At 35.9% G+C, this 20,714-nt stretch overlaps 1 protein-coding gene across 4 annotated transcripts in view; it reads left to right on the forward strand.

Annotated features, from left to right (window-relative positions):
- The window catches only part of LOC103317583, a 44,514-nt gene that overhangs the window by 2,148 nt on the left and 21,652 nt on the right, over positions 1-20,714 (forward strand). The window lies entirely within an intron of this gene.

Below are 20,714 nucleotides of genomic sequence, written 5' to 3' on the forward strand. Positions count from 1 at the left end.
TGTTCAGACATTTTTTGCGAATTTATTAGAGTATAAGAATAAAATCATACCGTAATACAAGGCATACATAAAAGTGGTACGCAAAAGAATTTTGGTCAAAAAAGTAAAAAAATTAGATAGCCATATAAACGTATGTCGTGCTAAAATAACTCTAATTGGCTGCTATAATTATGTAAATCGTTTGGAAATCAATCAAAATCCGTAAGTCTATTTGCAATTAATGTACGACAGAAGAAGTAATATAGTAAGATATGTTTTTTTATTATGTTATGTTTTTTTCAGCAAATGTTCGAGAACTAAGAGGAATAGCATATTACGATACAAGTAGAAAAAATATCCCTTTATAGCACGGCGTGTATAAACGTCTAAGCATATAGCGGCACTTTTATACTTTCTGAGCTGCTTTTAAGGAGATCTCGACGCAAAAGCTACGCAAATCTGCCACGGGGTATTTTGTATTTCCAAACTTCTAGAAAAACAAAAAGTCCGATCGAATTTTTCTTTCGGTAGAACCATTCATTCAACTTAACACTACGGCGCTGCAGACTCGGTTTTTCATTTGCAAGCTTTATTCAAAAAGTTTTATATAAAATTAGATTTTAAGGTTAGCGTTGCAATCGCATGAGTACGCGGAAACATGTGTTCGTATTTCCAAGATTTTAGAAAAACTAAACGTCCGGTTGAAATTTCCCTTAGTAGAATGATTTATTAAACCTAACACTAGAGCGCTACAAGCTTGGTTTTTCATTACAAGCTTTATTTTAAAAGTTATATGTAATAGAAAAACAGTGTTTTTTCAGAATTTTGTCGTATGATATTTTGTTGTATTTAGTACACGATGCAAAAAGGGAGTAGAGTCGTAGATTATCTCTGTGGATTGCCCGAGCGAAACGAGTATAAATAATCGACTTTACTCTCGAGTTGCAAATAGAACTTTATCCATAAGTTAGCTGTGTAGCAACTTTCTTATTGACTTGGAAAGTGGAACTATTGTCTCCATACACCTCCTAAATTATTAAGAATTTTAAAGACCTTTCTAATAAAGTTTTAAAAAACTTTAAAACTTCTACAAATTTTGGAAATTTTCATTTCTTTATTATTTTATACACATGTTTTCGAGAGTAAACTATATGAGTAAATAAAAAGCCACTCTAGTCCCGCTTTTCAGTTCTTTTATAGTACACTATGCAACAAGCGAGTAAAGTCGTAGAATATCTAACCTCAAATCGCAATACCCCATGTGTAACTGAATTGCAGTTCTTGCCTAACTACCCACATAGCACAAAATGTTTAAGAAATGTTTCTCAAACGTTGTATTTGAAACCTTGGAACGTTGAATCTGAAGTTTTTTAGCGTTTCTAAAACCTGAAAATGTCCGCTTTTGTTGAAAAAATTACGTTGTCGGAACGTAAGCAAATGTTTAAGAAATGTTTCTAACAACGTAAGGAAAATTTTCGTTTGAAAGTATCCACATTTTTCAAGCGTTGTAACGACTTTTCTGAAACGTTGCTGACAACGATTGAGAAACGTTTCAACAATGATTTTAATACATTAAGGAAAATAAAATAAAAATAAAAACTATCGTACCAGTGTAGAAAAGTGTAGCATTTAGGCTGGTAGGATGAGAAGTTCTCGGGAAAGGTGGTAGTAGAAAGATATTACTTTTAATAATTTTTACTAAATTCAAACCTAAGAAACGTTTCAGAAACGTTGAGAAACTTCAGATCTTTAAAAAAAATTAACTTTTAAAAAAGTAAAAGGTTAGGCGAGTTTGATATATTCATATGATACTTTCGACCAAATCCTTATATGAGAATCATATGATTGTTATATATTATATCGTAAATTCTCATAAAAATAAATAATTATTTATACCCCTACTTGATACTTATTAATTATCTTTCTTTGTACTGCTGATTTGTAAGTTGCATCGAGAATTTATTTTTACATAAATATTACATTGAAAAAAATCTGGATTTATGGAGATTTGAACCCAGAATCTCAAGATTATGAAGCAATCGTTTTACCACCGAGCCATCGTGATCTTTGATGTCGATCACTTTAGTAGAATCAAATAGTCATTATATTATCTAACACGTCCTTGTATGCGTTATTTATTATTAATTAATTATAATGAGTTTATTTTATTAAAAAACACTAATAGTAATTGAGTAATAATAAATAAAACATACAAGGGCGCGTAAGTTATAATGACTATTTCATTCTACTAAGGTAATCGACAATATCAAAGATCACGAAGGCTCGGTGGTAAAACGCTTGCTTCATAATCTTGAGGTTCAGGGTTCAAATCTCCACAAGTTCGGATTTTTTTCAATGTAATATCTATGAAAAAATAAATTCTCGATGCAACTTACAAATCAACAGTACAAAGAAAGATATAATTTATAAGTATCGAATAGGGGTAGAATAATTATTTATTTTTATGACAATTTACGATATATCATACGACACTCATATGATTCTCATATGAGGATTCGGTCGGAAGTATCATATGATTATCATATGAGCACTCATATGATTATTTTCAGCCGGGCAAAGTCAAGTTTATTATATTTAATCATAATGAAGCAACAAATTTTGTTTGGTCTATAAAGGGCTCACTTAGCTTAAAGTTAAGTTATATAATGATCGATTAGGAATAACTCTCAAGATACTTACTACGTAACTTGCCATGACTGTTTCATTGTACTTATGGTGTTTTGTTGCTTCATTATGATTAAATATAATAAACTTGACTTTGGTTGATTGATCTCAGTTCCTTTTTATCTGTTATTTCAGTCGCGGAATATATCAAACTCGCCTAACCTTTTACTTTTTTAAATTTAAATGTTTTTAGAAATTTCAGTCCTTTTTAGTAATTTTTTTTTTAAGTATTTCATATTTCTCCTAAAAATAAAATACAAGCATCTTTAGCACCTTTCGACCATGGCTTTTTTGTAACATTTTTATCACTATGAAATGACATCACTGATCGTTCTGATAGACTACCCTCGAATGGTTTCTACATCTAGACACCAAAACCACGGAGCGATCTACCTAGACCTCGTCATTGGCCTTCCTGTACACCTAGACACCGCCCTCGAATTATTTCTACACCTAGACACGAACATCCACGAAGCGCACCACCTACATCTCGTCATCGGCCACCCCATACACCTAGACACCGCCCTCGAGTGATGTATTTACCTAGACATACAAAATTACGAAGAGTACCACCTAGACCTCGTCATCGCCAGAGATTAGAGGAGAGATTGCCGATGAGCATGCGGGCGAAAGCGTGCCATGCGATATGCAGTCGTAAGCTAGCGCCGCCCTGCGGTTTTCGCTCCAAACTATACGCATTTAAAAGCAGTGGAGGAGAAGTAGGGGCGGCTAAGAGGGAAGTAGAGAGTGCACAATTACATCGCGGCGTGGCAGAGCACAGAGGAGAAATGACATAAGTGGCGGTAACTGTCAAGGATTTGCGCTTACGCGGTGAATATGATTAATAAACAGTGAATATTTATGAACAATCGCCGATAAACTCTAAGCCCTTAATGTCAGTGGCCATGATCGTCTTTATAAAATCAACCCTCATAATTAAAAACTTTAATTTTTCAGACGGATTATGGTTAAACCGACACAAACAAATTAAGCTTAAACTTAAACAAAGCTAAATTAAACTAACAAGCCACCCCAGCCTCCCGATAAACATATTCTACTTTCAGTTTTCTTGCACCAACGACGATCGTGGCGGAGCGGTCTACGTTATTGCTTAGTATTCTTATACACTCGGGTTCAAGTCCGAGCCTCGGCAAATTTTTTTCTTTTTTTTATTTGCTTATAAACTGTTTATAATACGTAATAACAATAAGAAATATATATTATTATTCTTTTAGTACGTAGGGGACCTGCAATGTGTAACTACCATTATTTATAGTTTTATGCGTAACGAAAAAATACAATTTTAAATAAATTTACATTATTTTATTAGTACTATAACGTTTTCACAATTACATAGAAACGAAAAAATTAAGCTTAAGCTTAAACAAAATTAAATTAAACTAACAAGCCACCCCTCGATAAACAGTTTTTCTATACACGGAGAGAAGTGTATCACTAAATATTCCTACAATTTTCATCAAAACTTACTATACTGTATAGTAACGAGGAGACAAACTCAACTAATATTAAATTTTAGTATACGGTATAGTAAAACTTCAGATCACCAGATTTTACTATGCTACATAGCAATTCTCACTGTACCGCATATCAAATTTTATGGATACTAAATCTTTTTGAAAATGTATTTTTGTCCCTTTCATTTTGTCGTCTGTTAATGTTTCTTCTCTTATTTATGTTTTTAGCGTGTTGGAGGGTCGAACTTTCATTATTTATTTGTCACATTTAATCTCGCAGTTTAAGAACGAAAGTCGCATCGCATAGAATTTCTTATATGATAACCTAATTTACATATATCGCAAGCTAATTATTACACATTTCACATATCGCAACCTAACAATGGATCGCTAGACTAATTGCATTTATATTTATATATAATGTTCCGATCTGGAAGTTCCTTATATACTAACCGAACAGTTTTTCGTCACTTGCGAGTGGAGTTTCCGAGACACCCCTAGCGGCAGTAAGTGAATAGGCAAATTTCTGTCGTCAGGTTAAATTATGACAAATTTTTGAGCTCTGTCGATAACTTTTTACCGACGAAACACAGCGTGTCAGATCTGAGTGTAATTTTTACTATACTGGTATAGCATTTTTTGATGAATGTACAGTAAATATTCACACAAACATACTATATTTTCTGCATAGCTTGAGATTGTCTCCCGATTAGGAGAAAATATAGTATTTTTAGTGATACATTTCTCTCCGTGTAGCAACGATGATCGTGTCGGCGCGGTCTACGCCATTGCCTTCTATTTTATGCACTCGGGTTCGAGTCCTATACCCAAAATAATTTTTTTTTTTTTTCTACTTGCTGATAAAATATACAGTATATAATAATAACGCAATATGTCATTCTGCTTCTGCAATTATATTTCAATTTAGGTAAGTATACGGTGGGCCTGCAATAAATATAGGTACGATTTACTTCTCAATCGTTTATTTAAAAAAAGTATACGATGAAACGTCTTGAATTTTAGGAATGCAAATTAATAATTTTTTTTAGTTTTTCTTACTGTTATTACGTATTATGAACATTTTATAAGCAAATAGGAAAAAAGAAAAAAATTAGCCGACACTCGGACTCGAACCCGAGTGCATAAGAATACTGAGCAAAAACGTAGACCGCTCCGCCACGATCGTCGTTGGTGCAAGAAAACTGAAAGTAGAATATGTTTATCGAGAGGCTGGAGTGGCTAGTTAGTTTAATTTAGCTTTGTTGAAGCTTAAGCTTAACTAGTTTGTGTTGGTTTAACCATAATTCGTCTAAAAAATTAAAGTTTTCAATTATGAGTTTTTGATAGTTTTTGATTCTAATTTTGTTACACTCATGTTGTTCAAACGTTCTTTTTAATCCAATAATATGCCTGAATAGTTATTTGACGTTGGTTGAAACTACCGCAAGGTGTAGATGCGCAAATTCGACGGTCGTCATTTGTCACTTTTCCTTCTCCGCGTCAGCCGCGTTGAAGCTAAGAATATATAGCGCCTCTCCTTTTTCCTCCACTGTCGCTGGATGCATATACTTCCCCTACGCTCCTTTTCTAGATGCGTATAGTTGGATCGCAGACCGCAAATGGCGTCATGATCGAATTCGCCAAGCATTTTTAACACGGCATCGGCAATCTCTCCTCTAATCTCTGTCATCGGCCACCCTGTACACCTAGACGCCACCCTCGAATTCTTTCTACACCTAGACGCAAAAAACTACGAAGCGCACCACCTTGACCTCGTCATCGGCCAACCCATACACTAAAACACCACCCTCGAATTATTTCTAAACCTAGACACTAAAAACTACATGTGAGCGAGCATGCAGAAAACCGATGAGAAAGCAATATCCATCTGTATATAGCTGTGCGGCCAACTTCACGGTCTTCACACTTATTGCGGCTAATTTAACGGTCCTTATATTTTTTGATTTGATTTGAGCATTTTGTGAATGACACACTCGTATATTATAGCAAAAGTAGCTGTTTTTATCAATATTTTTGTTGAAAATCATAGTTTGGCATAATAAAACATGATATAAGTCAAAATATATTAGAGACATCAAAAAACGCATTTATTTCTTAATGAAAAATGCGAACCCCAACATAGAAGTAAATAGTAGCGCGGGCGCCGCGGCTTCGTCTGCTTTTCAAACTCGCCTTCGTGGTTCTGCCGCGCTACTTCATTTAACGTTCCAAGGTTTCTAATACAACGTTTGACAAACGTTTTGTGCTATGTGGGTAAGTAAAACTAGCTAGATTAATAACCTAAGAACTTGCCAGTTACTAGAATCCCGTTTCTACCAGCGTTATTACTAGCAATAATACTTGAAATTTAATCCTGACTGTAAAGCATATTAAGAAAAAAAAAACCCTTTTACAAGCTAAAATGTTGGCAACCACAAGTTATGACTCAATTTTCACAAATCTGCATCTTTGTATTATGATTTATATTTCTACTTTATAAACTCATAAAATCCTTAAAGAAATTGTCAATTCTTCGAAACTTACAATAACTCCTATGTACTTTTGAAAATGTCAAGTTCCGTGGGAAAAAATCTACTTGCAGAACCGTGTTTTTTATGCGTTTCAGACGATTTTGAATCGTTCTACACATTTGCTGAATGTACATTTCGAAAGTTTTTATTCATAAAAAATTTACTTATAATGAACTATGCATCTAATTCTTAAACAAATATGTTACTGAGTGCGTTGTATCATAGACCAGCCTATTGATAAATCTCAAGTGAGATCTCACATGAGATCTCACGTAAGAACTCACCTGAGATCTGAAACCTGCGATAGATGGCGGCACAAACGTTTATACGGTACAAATTTTTCTGCTGTGTGAGTCTATGTTTGTTACGGATTCCGACTCCGACTGCCGAGTGAGCAACACCTCCCGTACCTGTTAGAGATAGATACCACACCAACTATTATTGGACACCTAACCATTTCAAATTCGAATCAAAGGACTGCCATTCCAACGGACTCTCGCCAAATTGCTCACCGACGCTTTCAATGAATATCATTTTCTAAAGGTATATGCATTATTCTGTACGCAAAAGCTTGTTTCTCAATATCTAAATAGAAAAGCACCTAAATTCAAGCTACTATGCTTTTTAAATTATGGCACTTAAACATTCATAACTTAGTATAGCCAAAACAGAATCATTAAATAAAATCACTTAAAAATCAAAAAAAGCTGAAAAAATGAACGACTTAAAAGAAAACTCACGCTATCCAGAACTTCCAAAAAATAGATATAACTCACTCTCTCAAGCACCATTCTTATTACATATTGAAAACTCTATTAGCGATGAAAATAACGCGAATATCGGAAATATGGATCCATTGAAACTCGGTCAATTGTTAATTGCTTAGCATGTAAATTTTGATAATGTTAGGAGAATAGGACCACATAAGATCGAACTAACCTTCTCAAATCTTAATGATGCCAATCAACTGGTTGAAGAACCAGAAAACCTTCCCGAGGGATGGGCACCTTATATCCCGAATTACAAGGTCCTTAAAATCGGTCAAGTCCACGGCATAGACCCATCTTACTCAGCTGACAAACTTACTCTTGCTATAGAATCAAAATATAAGGTGGGAAAAATCGAAAGAATTTACAAAAAAATTGACGAAGTTCTTACACCAACGAATACTATCAAAATTTTCTTCCATGCAAATTCTCTTCCAGAACAAGTTAAATTCGACGGTATAGCAGTCAAGGTCTATCCCTACTTTTTTAATGTTCTCCAATGCAAAAGATGCTTCAGATTCGGTAACTCTACGAATAACTGTAGCAGAAATAGTGTATGCCCGGAATGCTCGAATGAACATACAGACGCGAATGAGAAATGCAATCTATCGAAATGTTGCATACATTGTAAGGGTAACCACTCAGCTCTCGACAAATCATGCCTTAAATTAATAGAACAAAAAGAGATTAAACACGTAATAGCTACGAAAAATGTTTCGCTAAGCCATGCGAAAAATCAATTCAATTCCGGATGCTTAAATCACTACAAGGAAAACTCTTCACTTAGGCCTTACTCGGAATCCTTACTAAACAATCGGGCGCTTCAGTCAGACCCAAATTGTTTACAAACACTGAACATAAGGCGTAGAATCAATCCGCCTATTGTACAGTTCGATGACGAGGAGATATTAACCAAAATATCTCCGACCCAATGGAAGTATCAAAATCATATGTCCCTCAAACTCAAGACACGACAAACATAAACATTAGTATACTTCTCTCAGCGGTAAACACTCTTATTCAGCAAAATATAAAAATGAATACCGCGGTTTTTACGTTTATTTCCAAGGAGAAAAATATCCCAAACAGTATTACCAATGGGAATTAACCCAGTCAATACTTAGTCAATTTTCACTTAAACACTATTCTAGTCCAAATGTTTGTTACAATTTATCTATAATATCTTTTTATTTCTTTCTATTAATTTTAAAACAAAAGCAACACCGCACCATTAGTCCTACGTCAAATTCCATATCTAAACACGCATCCCAAGCGATTCTATACAGACGTTCTCTCGAAAAAACTCCAAAAAATCATCAAATTATCTGCAAATCTGCTCAATCTTCAAGTACTCTAAATAACGAACATCCACACTCATTCAAACAATTATTTTAAAAATGATTCTACAAAATATTATAAAACTCTTGCAATGGAACGCTCGTAGCTTGAGAGACAAAAGATTTGAAATTGAAATCCTTTTAAATGACTTCAATATAGCTTGCTTTCAAGAAACATAGTTAAATGATTCTGATATTTTTAGACTTAAAAATTTTAACCTGATTAGAAAAGATCGTGTTTCAGATACTCATGGAGGTGGCTTAATTACAGCCGTTCGAAATGACTTAAGTCGTAATCAAATTCAAAAAGTCCCAGAGTTCAACGGATTTGAGTTTTTAGCGGTTAGAGTCAAATCAAACAAATCAACCTATAATATTTTCAATATTTACCGAGATCATAGAATTAATCTCGAAAACCAAACTTTAAAAGATTTAATCAATTTCATATCTCGATTTAAAAATGTACTGATATGCAGCGACTTCAATGCACATAGCCCTCTGTGGAGTTCCGGTAGAGAAAACAAAATAGGCAAATGGCTGGTCTCAGAAATGCTTAATTCTAATTTAGTAGTACTACTAGCGTAGCTTGTTCCCAAGTTAAGCATTCAACCTGGATCCCCCGATGTAACTTTGGTTTCTATAGATCTTATTTACAATACAAATTGGTCCATATTGGAGGACGGTTTAGGTAACGACCATCTTCCGGTTGTGATTTCAATTTCAGAACAAACTCCAGAATTTTTCACCAATAGAACTAAACTTAATACTAACAAAGTTAACTGGGACTCATTCCAACAAACACTAGAATTAGAGTTATTAAAAAACAATTTTTCATCCCAAAATCCAGTTGAAGCTTACGAAAAATTTACAGGACTAATTACTGAAGAACTGAAGAAAGCAGGTGCCAAAATATCTAAGGAAAATAGAACCTCTAAGGTCACGAAACCGATTTGGTGGACGACAGAACTAGACATTGCGGTTAATGAAAGGAACAATGCCACATCTACATTCCGGGAAAACAGAAATAGTGAGAATTTACGTAAATATGCAGAAACAAATGAGTTTGTCAAAAATCTAACTAAAATTACCAAAAAAGAATTCACGGGAAAATTCTTGCAATCCCTTAATCGACCATCGAGTAAAAAATCAATCTGGGACATGATTAAAGGGTTGAAGGGGTTCATAAATACGCCCAAATCTGTAGAAGCTTTTGACTATGAAAACCCCATGATTACCCAAACTATCGACAAACTCTGTACAAGCACTGAAAAACTCCCTATAGTTATCCCCAACACAAAATACAACCATCAACTTGACAATCCAATCTCGACAAATGAAATGCAATACGCGATTGACAATCTAAAATCCAAATCGTCCCCAGGAAAAGATATGATCTCAAACAATATAATAAAAAGACTTCCGCATAGTGCCAAAGAAACTCTTAGAAATATATTCAACTATCTGATCAAATTTAAACAATTCCCTAAAGATTTCCACAAACTTCTTGAAAGAATAATCAAAAATCGGTTGGAATGGTTTGTCGAAAAAAGCTACATCGTTCCTCAGTCCCAGTACGGGTTTAGAAAGCATAAATCCATCCAAGATAGCACCACCTTACTAGCTAGTAGAGCATATCTATCCCTGTCAAAAAAACAAGTTTTTGCTGCCCTAACACTAGACATAGAGGGAGCTTTCGATAATGTAGACCCCAACACACTAATAAATGATCTCATCAAACTAAATATTTCTAGCAACATTATATCTTTTATCCAAAATATCATTAGAAGTAGAAACATTTCATTTTACGTTAACAAAAAATACGTAGCGGACAAAACTACATATAAGGGCTTTCCACAGGGTTCGGTTCCTAGCCCCCTAATTTTTAATATATATGTTAGGAAAATAATAGCTAACATAGGTAAATGCAATAATTTGCAATTCGCAGACGACTGTGCCATAAATTTCTCTCACAAAAATCCATACAGGGCCGCTGAAGCTATCGAAGAAGGAGCAAACAAACTTAAAATATGGTTGGGAAACAGAGGATTAAATATAGCCCCCCATAAGTCTAAATTAATCTTTTTTAATAACAGAAGAAAATTGCCACTAGATTGTAAAATCACAATTGGAAACACAGAAATTCTTCCATCAAATCAGGTCAAGTTTCTAGGAGTAATTTTTGACCATAAATTAAAATGGGTTCACCATATTAAATATATTAAAAATAGAGCAGTAAATACTTTAAATCTTATAAAAGCCTTTTCAAATAAAAAATTTGGGGTCACAACAAGGTTACTTCTCAACACTTACAAGACTCTTACGAGAGCCACGCTAGAATGGGGTTACTCCTGCTTTTCAAATGCAGCTGCCTCTCAACTTAAACAACTCGAATCTGTTCACAACTCAGGAATAAAAATGTGTTTAGGACTTCCAAAATTCACCGCAAATGTAGTATCCCTGAATGTTATTGGAGAAACTACTCTAGCTCATCGTAGAGACACCCTCACATATAAATATTTGCTAAAATCTGCCAGTCTGAAAAACAACCCCATAATATCCACTATTGAACTACTATCAAATACAGTCCACAAAAATAAAAAATCAAAATTTATCATGAAAAATAATCTCATTTATAGCAAAATAAAGGATAAAATGCAAGACATTTTTCGAACAGAATTGGCAATCCCATACGAATTTCCACTCGAAAGCCATGACCCTGAAATTCACCTGGAGGTGGTCACGGCCAATCTTCTTAGCGCCGAAAAATCAAACTTAGATCAAATAGTCCTGACTAAATTTTCGGAGTACGACAGGATTTACGTAGATGCAGCCAAACCACCCATGCTGAATTATGCGCTATCCTGATGGGGCTCAGATTCGTTAAGTCAAATAATTTCAAACGGGTTATCCTATTTTCAGACTCAATGGAAGCATTAAATATAATAAAAAGATAGATCCAAAAACAACGGCAACCACCCTAGACTGTATACTAAGTATCAGATTTATTATTCATCGAAACAAACAAATTTCACTAGCCTGGAACCCAGGTCACAATAGTAGCACAGGTATGCAGATCACTGACCGTGCTGCAAAGGAGGCAATCAATTTCCCTATCTCTTTTTATTTTAAATCGAATTGGTTTCAACTCTTCAAGTCTTTATCAATAAAATTGTCAGAGGAATGGCACAAGATTCACTCGACCCTAGTGGAAATAATTGAGTGTGCCAAAGTATGCTACAGTGTGTCAAAGTGTGGCAAAGTGTGGCAAAGTGTGTCAAAGTGTGCCAAAGTGTGCCAAAGTGTGCCATACTGTGCCAAAGTGTTCAAATTCGGAAATTTTCTGCACTTTGGCACACTTTGGCACACTATGGCACACTTTGGCACACTTTGGCACACTTTGACACACATGGGTTTTTCGGAAACAAACATCTCTTCCCCGATAACATGATGTTGGCCGAATGACGGCACTGAGACTGCACGGAATGGGCCACGCGTGACGTCCAGGTACCCCTGCTCCGGGACACGGAAATGACGGCATTGTGCTGAGCACAATGACGGCACGCGGTGCAAGCATCGTGCCGGCACTTAAATTAAGCGAAAAAACAAAAAAATTAAAACCCTAACGGGGATCGAACCCTGAACCTTTCAGTTAGCAGGCAGGCACTTTACCACTCGACCACGAACACTTGTTACAAGTCATAGCTAATTGTGTCCTTATGTATTGCGAGCAGCTGTTGATGTTAATAAAGTTGCAAGTTATTGTAATAAACAATCACCAAAATTATTATTAACGCGTTTAACAACATTGATATTCGCCGCTTATTTCGTGTAAGGCGCGAAACTGGCAGGCTGCTATAAATTCGGTAGTCATGAAAGAGTAGTCATAATAATATAATTAATAAAAATTGGCAAGGAACAAAGGGGGGGCCAGCAACATGGCGGGAGTGTGGATGCCTCCCGATAAGTGTGTCTCAAATTTTGAGTGTCATAGCAATAAAACTTCAACAACATTATTTTGCATCATATGTGATGCAGTATATCATTTTAGTTATTTAGCACAAAAAACAACCGACATCAAATTCATAAGTGGTAACTTAATAGTGTGCCCAGAACATAGTGACACAAACCTAACCTCAAAAATAGAAGAGGAAAGTTTAGACGATGCAACAAGATTACTGATTGCACAAATAAAACTGAATAAAACGGAAGAAGTAAGGAGAGATCTACTACTTGAAGTTTCAACAGCAGAACAGGATGAACTTGACATCAATATTGAAGGAAAGTACAAGCTAATAAAAAATGAAAACCTTCTTCTGAAACAGCTAGTCAGCGAATTGAAGGAAAAAAACATACTACTTAGAGAAAAATTGCTAACTAAACAAAATGAAAGCCCTGCGGCTAGTTTTTCGTATGTAGAAGTTACAAGTTTTCCTAAACTGTTACAAAAGAAAGTGCCTAAGATAACTGTAAAAAATGTGAGTAATAAAGCAGTGGACGTCAAAAAGAAAGTTATAGAGTGCTTAGTTACTGAAAAGAAGATACAAACAAAAAACTTGTACGTAAACAGAAAAGAAGAACTTTTTATCAATTGCTTGAATAGTGAAAGTGCAGTGTTGACTGAATCGGTTTTGAAACATAACCTTGAAGGCATATGTGAGGTTAAGAAAGATACGTTGAAGAATCCTAAAATCAAAATTGTCGGAATCGACAACTACAGTAACATGGAAATGGAGGACATAGAGGATGACATAAACATGAGAAATTTTGGGAGTTTTACTAACAAGGGGCAAGTACTACATATGTACAAAAGTAATTACAGTGGCTTAACTACAGTACTGATGGAGGTTCCTGCGGACATATACAAATTCATCAAGGAGAATAAAAGCAGGATTTTTGTTGGCTACCAAAATTGCAAAGTACATGACTCTATAAATATAAATCCATGTTACAATTGTGGAAGATTCGGGCACAACGGTAATAAATGCAACAACAGTTCTGTATGCCTCAAGTGCGCAGAAAAACACAGGACTAGTACCTGCACAAACAGCGCCTTTAAGTGTCTGAATTGTGTTTTTTCAAACAGCAAATATAATACAAAGCTTGACGTCAACCACGCTGCTAACGATAGAAACCAGTGTAACATCCTGAAGAAAAAAATCAGCCTATATATAGACTCCACTGACTATCCTATTAGGCCTACCTTACCGGCAGTACATCAAGTCAATCGAGAACGTTACAATACTACTAATACACACAACACAACCACGGACAACACAATGAAACATCCTTCACAAGTTCACTCTGGTTTCCCTTCATTACACGCATAAATCTTTCTTAAATAAATAAAAAAAATCCTTCACAAGAACTACCTATATCTACAAAACAAAGACATGAAAGGAGTGAAGCAGCCAAGCATCAGCAACATCAACAATCGAAGATTGCTAGAACACCAATTCAACCTCATGCTGCTCCAGCAAAAAATACAAGGTTAAGAAGCAGTAAAACTTAAATTAATAAAATGGATACTTTTGATTATCTAGATATAATACAACAGGATTCAATGCAGAAAGAAAAAACATACAGTGGTATTGGCGATCTAAACAAGACAATTGGCAACAAAAATGATATAATTATGCACTTAAATGTAAGAAGCATGAATGCAAATTTTGATAAGGTAAAAATATTTTTTGAAAGTCTGATCGTCAAACCATCTGTTGTTGTTCTTTCTGAAACTTTTGAGCAGGTTAATCATAATTTTTTTTAACTGATCGGGAGTAACTATAAGTACGAGTCTTACTACAATGATAGTAGGATAAATAGGAATGACGGAGTTATAGTATTCGTAAATAGAAACTTGGTCCAGAGCACAGAAATTGTTCAACAGAGTAGGATTAGAATTGTAAATACGAAAATTAACTTAAGTAATAATAGCAATATTGAAATCTCATCCATGTACAGATCTCATGGCATACCTAAGACTGAGTTTATTTTAGATTTAAATAAATATTTGATAAAAAAGAGGAACATTAAAAATCATTTAGTAATAGGAGATTTCAATATTGATTTATTGGATTGCGATCATTTGGGCCAAGAATTCCTGTGTAATTTTTTCGATAAAGGATATATTCCTGGATTTGTTGGAATTACAAGGCCACCTGTGGGCATTGAAGATATTTTAATCGCAAAAGATATTTTTAGTTTGCTTCGGTGACCTTGAGAAGGTCAATTCAAGGTCAAATAACAAAAAATCTGCTAAACAGCTGTTTGTCTGGTTTTATTTTACTGATGTCGAAAGATGACCTTGAAAAAATTGAAGGGAGCAAAAGGGGCCATCGAATGACACAAACACCCATGACCTTGAACTCGATTTTCAAGGTCATTTGAAGGTCATTGTATTTTTTTAACGGGAACCCCTATTTTTGACCTCGGAATACGGAGCAGCGGAAAAAATTACGTCGGAAATGACATTTCAAGTTTGCCTTAGTGACCTTGAGAAGGTCAATTCAAGGTCAAATAAGAAGTATCAGCCTAAGATTGTTTTCCTTTCAATTTTTTCGTAGAATTATCATTTTGTTATTGTAATAAACATTAAGAGAATAATTGACTTAAAATGTGATTATGCTTTGCTGACTTTAAAGCCATTTTGTAAGGTCAAAAGTGCAAAAATGCAATATCAAATGTTATGTGGAGTCCATATTTATATCCTAACTTTAGCGTTACCGAGGAACAATGACGTGGACGTAATAGGATTGTGTTCCCTTTGGGGTGCTTGATTAGAGTGAGTCCCCTTGCCTCTCACTTTTCGGGGTGCTTGATTAGAGTGAGTCCCCTTGCCTCTCACTTTTCGGGGTGCTTGATTAGAGTGATAGAGTGATAGAGTGAGTGATTATTCACCAAGAATCAATACAATATCAACCCTTTCAGCGGCTGGATAATCAGCCATTGTTAAAAATTTATAACAAGTTCAATAAAAAATTTTGTTTTTACCAAACTGAACAAATTAGATAGCTTTCGATGAGTAATAAATTTTAATAGAAAAAATAAAGGTCAATGAATGAAAAAGAGAAAATGTTAAACAAATGATATTTGATTAGTTTGGCTAATCAATAACTATTCAATAACTAGTAAACTATTGAATACTAAGTGTAAGTAACAATGAGTAGAGGATAAATTCATATGAAAAGAGATCTCTTATAAGAAAAATTGTCTATTTCAACAATGAGTCGCGGGAAAATTCAACATGAAAAATCATCTTTACAAAATAAATTATTTATTTCAACAATAAATTCAGGCAAAATTCGATGAGGAAAATTAGTAGCCAATTGTGTCCACGTCGTTCCTGAGTAACGCTAAAGATAGGATAAAATTTCGCTTACGAAAACATCCCAAGAACTGAATAGAATCCAAAAAAATGGTGGTGTCTTTGGGCACATTCAAATCTGTACATAATAAAAGTGAGAGGCAAGGGGACTCACTCTAATCAAGCACCCCAAAGGGAACACAATCCTATTACGTCCACGTCATTGTTCCTGGGTAACGCTAAAGTTAGGATATAAATATGGACTCCACATAACATTTGATATTGCATTTTTGCACTTTTGACCTTACAAAATGGCTTTAAAGTCAGCAAAGCATAATCACATTTTAAGTCAATTATTGTTGATTACAATAACAAAATGATAATTCTACGAAAAAATTGAAAGGAAAACAATCTTAGGCTGATACTTCTTATTTGACCTTGAATTGACCTTCTCAAGGTCACTAAGGCAAACTTGAAATATCATTTCCGACGTAATTTTTCCGCTGCTCCGTATTCCGAGGTCAAAAATAGGGGTTCCCGTTAAAAAAATACAATGACCTTCAAATGACCTTGAAAATCGAGTTCAAGGTCATGGGTGTTTGTGTCATTCGATGGCCCCCTTTACCCCCTTCAACTTTTGTTAAGGCCATTTTTGTTAAAATTAGTTTTTCCATGGTTTTTTGTCGTGGTCGGATTAAAATGAAACACCCTGTATATATATAAATGATATGCTAAAGGAGATTCCACTAGAATCAATTCTATCGTACGCAGATGATACTGCAATTATAGCAACAGGCAATACATGGATAGAGGCGCAAAAAAGTATGAATGGGTTTCTTACTGTGATATACAAATGGTTAGCGGTAAATAAGTTATCTTTGAATGTGGATAAAACAGTTTGTATGACATTTGGAAGCTATTGCGATAGTGTACCGAAACTTATTGATTTAAGAATTCAAAATAGAAAGATAACTAGAGTTGAGTATTACAAATACTTGGGAATTGTCATTGACTACAATCTGAAATGGGATAAACACATCGAATATATATTAAAAAAGACAAAGTATCTAGTCTATATTTTTCACAAACTATCACACACTATGTCAACAGAAACTTTAAGAATGATATATTATGCTTTCTTCCACAGCATAATTAGCTATGGAATAGTAGCCTGGGGTGGTGCATATAGAAATAACCGTGATTTATTACAAAGTTTACAGAGAAAAATTCTCAAGATTATCAACAAAAATACTTTTAGTATACAAGATAGTCCATTAAACCTAGAGCAAGTATTTAATTTCGAATCCCTTAAAATCCATTATCAAGATCTCAAAACTCAATTCCAAATGTCTACAAGTATTACTCGAAAGAAAAGTTTAATTATACCTAAGAGCAAAAAACGAGTCAGTGATAAAAACAGTTATAATAATGCTATTATAATTTACAATGCACTACCAAATGAGCTCAAGGAATTAGATATAAGCAAAACCGCGGCAAAACGTAAAATTAAGTATTGGATCAAAACCAATACTTAGTTTTCCAGATAGTTTTAAATTGTTAAATTTGTTAAATTCTAAGAAAAGAAAATGTAATGAGTGTTTATTGTTGTTGAAAGGATTTTGATAATGTAACTATCTTTAGTCTTAAGTACTAGTTTTAAGTCTTTTATTCTTCTATTATATACCAAGCTTGTACACAGGTAACTTAGTTTACCTCTACAAGGCTTGCTGGTATGCGTATTCTTAAGGTATACTATGTAAGCTATCATCTTGGTTTAATAAATAAATAAAAAATAAAAATAAAAAAGTCCGGTGGATACATAATAGCCCAAATTAACAAAATCAACAGCCTTAAAATATAATACATTAAAAAGCCTTATTTCGTGAATTGTGCGGCTGAAAATTTTCTAAGTTTCGCAGCCAACAAAGCCAGCATTCTGCGGGAATTTCGTTCCGACAGAATGCTGTCATGGCGAGCAGCACTCCCAGCAGGCGTTCTGCTAGCACTCTGACAGCGCCAAATGTTAATAAATTTTGAACACGGGTCGACGGCACAATGCCGTCAGGTAGCTCCTCAAAATGTCGTCATAATGCTGCCATGAGTGCCAACACGGCGTGACCGCAAAATGCCGACATTTTGCCTTCGTTCTTGCCGGTGTAATACAGCCGGCACTCATGGCCGTCATTCTGACAAGTTTCGTGCCGTCGCAATGTGAGCACGCGTGCTGGCACGCTGTGCCGCCAAAATGTCAACATTATGACTTCCCAAATGGCAGGAAAAAAAAATTGTTGAAAATTCCAACGAAAGATGTCTTGGGGACGTCACAATGACGGCACGAGCGGCCAGCATGCGTGACCCCAAAATGCCCGGCACGCGATGTCATCGGGGAGGGACATTATAGCACACTATGGCACACTTTGGCACACTTTGGCACACTTTGGCACACTTTGACACACTTTGGCACACAATCCATTTCCACTAGGGGAGTAACTTATAGGAAAAGGACCGTAACTACCTAAACAAATTAGCTTTTGTGAATCCATATTTTATGAAAAATATACTTACCCAACTTAAAAAAGAGTATACCTCACTGTACCTTAGAATACTAACCACCTCTACACTGAGAGAAACGTACAGTTGTAGTAGCTGTAAAAACTCATGTGGAATTAGCCTTAGACGACCAAAGCCAATTTAACCGTAGACTCCGGCAGTTTTTACCGGAGACTTCAGTTAATTTTGCTACTTGACCCCCTCTTTTGTACTACTGCCTGAATATATCGTTCGATCCCGCTTCGACTGAAGTTCGATCTGAAAGTTTTTTGTTAGTAATATTGTGACAAAATTAAGCCTTGGAATTGATAGAAAAATCACAAAGTTAAACCGCCGCAGCCGGGATTCGATCCCGCGACCCCGAAATTTATAGGCGCGCGCTCTACCACTAAGCGAAATCCGCAATTCTTCCGTCGTGCTCCCACCTGCCTCAATTACATAAGAAAACGGGTAGTAGTACTCATCACAATATTTATAATTGGATTATTAGAGTTGATTGAGTTAAGAAACGTTTGTTTGAGTAACAATTAATCTGAAATTCTGATTTCTAAGGCTATCGCAATGTTTACTTTATTTGCCATGCAAAAACAGCCGTAGCAGCTAAGGCAGATTCAACGTTAAATCATTTGCCTGGGCGTTCCGGTGAAAACTGCCGGAGTTTTCAGTCAACCCCACTGTACATTTCTCTCAGTGTAATTAATTTTCGCGTAGAGATAATCACTATCAGATTAGACCTAAAGCAAGTATAATGGGTATCGTTTACAACAATAGCAGCAAAGTCGGAGCTGGCTTTATAAGCAAGCCGACGAGTCGCAGCGAGAAGTTCAGTCGTCAGCGAATCGCCAAAGCGCTAACATGTCAAAACATAAAGTTCTTAAAGAGTCTCAAATTCAGAGTACGTCCTCGTGGAAAATAATGCAGGAGATTCTGAGTATACAGGCACCGGTGGCCTTCGACGAGTCTTTAGCTCATTACAAGTTACACGCTCATCAGCCCTACACGCCATCTGGATACAACAGCGACGAGATACGCATAGTGCGACGCTGTACCTCCTAACACAGGTGCGCAACACCTAGCGCCTCGCATACACAGGATTTTCATTAATCGTAGGATTTGACACGATCACCACGTTTGGGAGAACGTTAGGGAGAGGGGAAAATAATTGTATTACACTCTCAATTTCGCCCAGCCCTTCCCTACAACGCGGTGCAGTGATGCCGCCCGCGCACAATGTAGCCACACAGGGCTTATTCTCGCACACGAGTCGCGCTCGTGCAGCAGACGGCGGGCCACAGGCCTAGGTCCAGTCCTCTGACAGCTCTCTCTCTCTCTCTCTCTCTCTCTCTCTCTCTCTCTCTCTCTCTCTCTCTCTCTCTCTCTCTCTCTCTCTCGAAGCTAACGGACTTCGCATTAACGGCAAAAAAACCAAAGCCACCTGGTTCGGCTCGCGCGGCTTCGAGGCAAGGCTAAATCAGCAGAACTTGCCTCCTATCATGGTAGACGGGCAAAATATCCAGCCCTGCGAATCGGTCAAGTTGTTGTCCGGCCCTGTTTCTCGGGTTGCCTGACGAGCTTGCGACCAAACTTGATCATTGCAAAAACGCCGCAATGCGATTCGTTGAGGGTATCAAACGACATCATCACATCTCGCCCAAATACAAAATTACGGGATTGCTTCGTACAAGTGTAGGCTCAGATTCCTAACTTTAAACCTTCTGGCTACAACTCTGAGGTCAACTACTCCTTATTACCTACGTAGTCACCTTAAGTTCCGGGACACCGAGGGCCCTGGATCCAAAAGAGCCAACGCACTTGATCTTTGCATTCTGAAATTCGGCACGGAGACATTTGCAAACTCTTTTCGGGTTGGAGCGGTATAGCCATGGAATGAGCTTCCTAAAGAAATCCAAGAGCTGCATTAAGCTAATTACCCTCCGTCTGCCTTTAAATCACATTTAGCTGAACCCTCTGCCCTCGCCGATCCTCGACTACAATAATCATCTCAACATGTGTCTACGTTTTAATGTTTTATTCATCCTTTCTACAAAATTTTTATTTTATCTTTACAAATGTCTAATTTTTACGATATT

The sequence above is a fragment of the Nasonia vitripennis genome (genome assembly GCF_009193385.2).
Source record: "Nasonia vitripennis strain AsymCx chromosome 3 unlocalized genomic scaffold, Nvit_psr_1.1 chr3_random0005, whole genome shotgun sequence".
Lineage (NCBI taxonomy): Eukaryota > Metazoa > Arthropoda > Insecta > Hymenoptera > Pteromalidae > Nasonia > Nasonia vitripennis.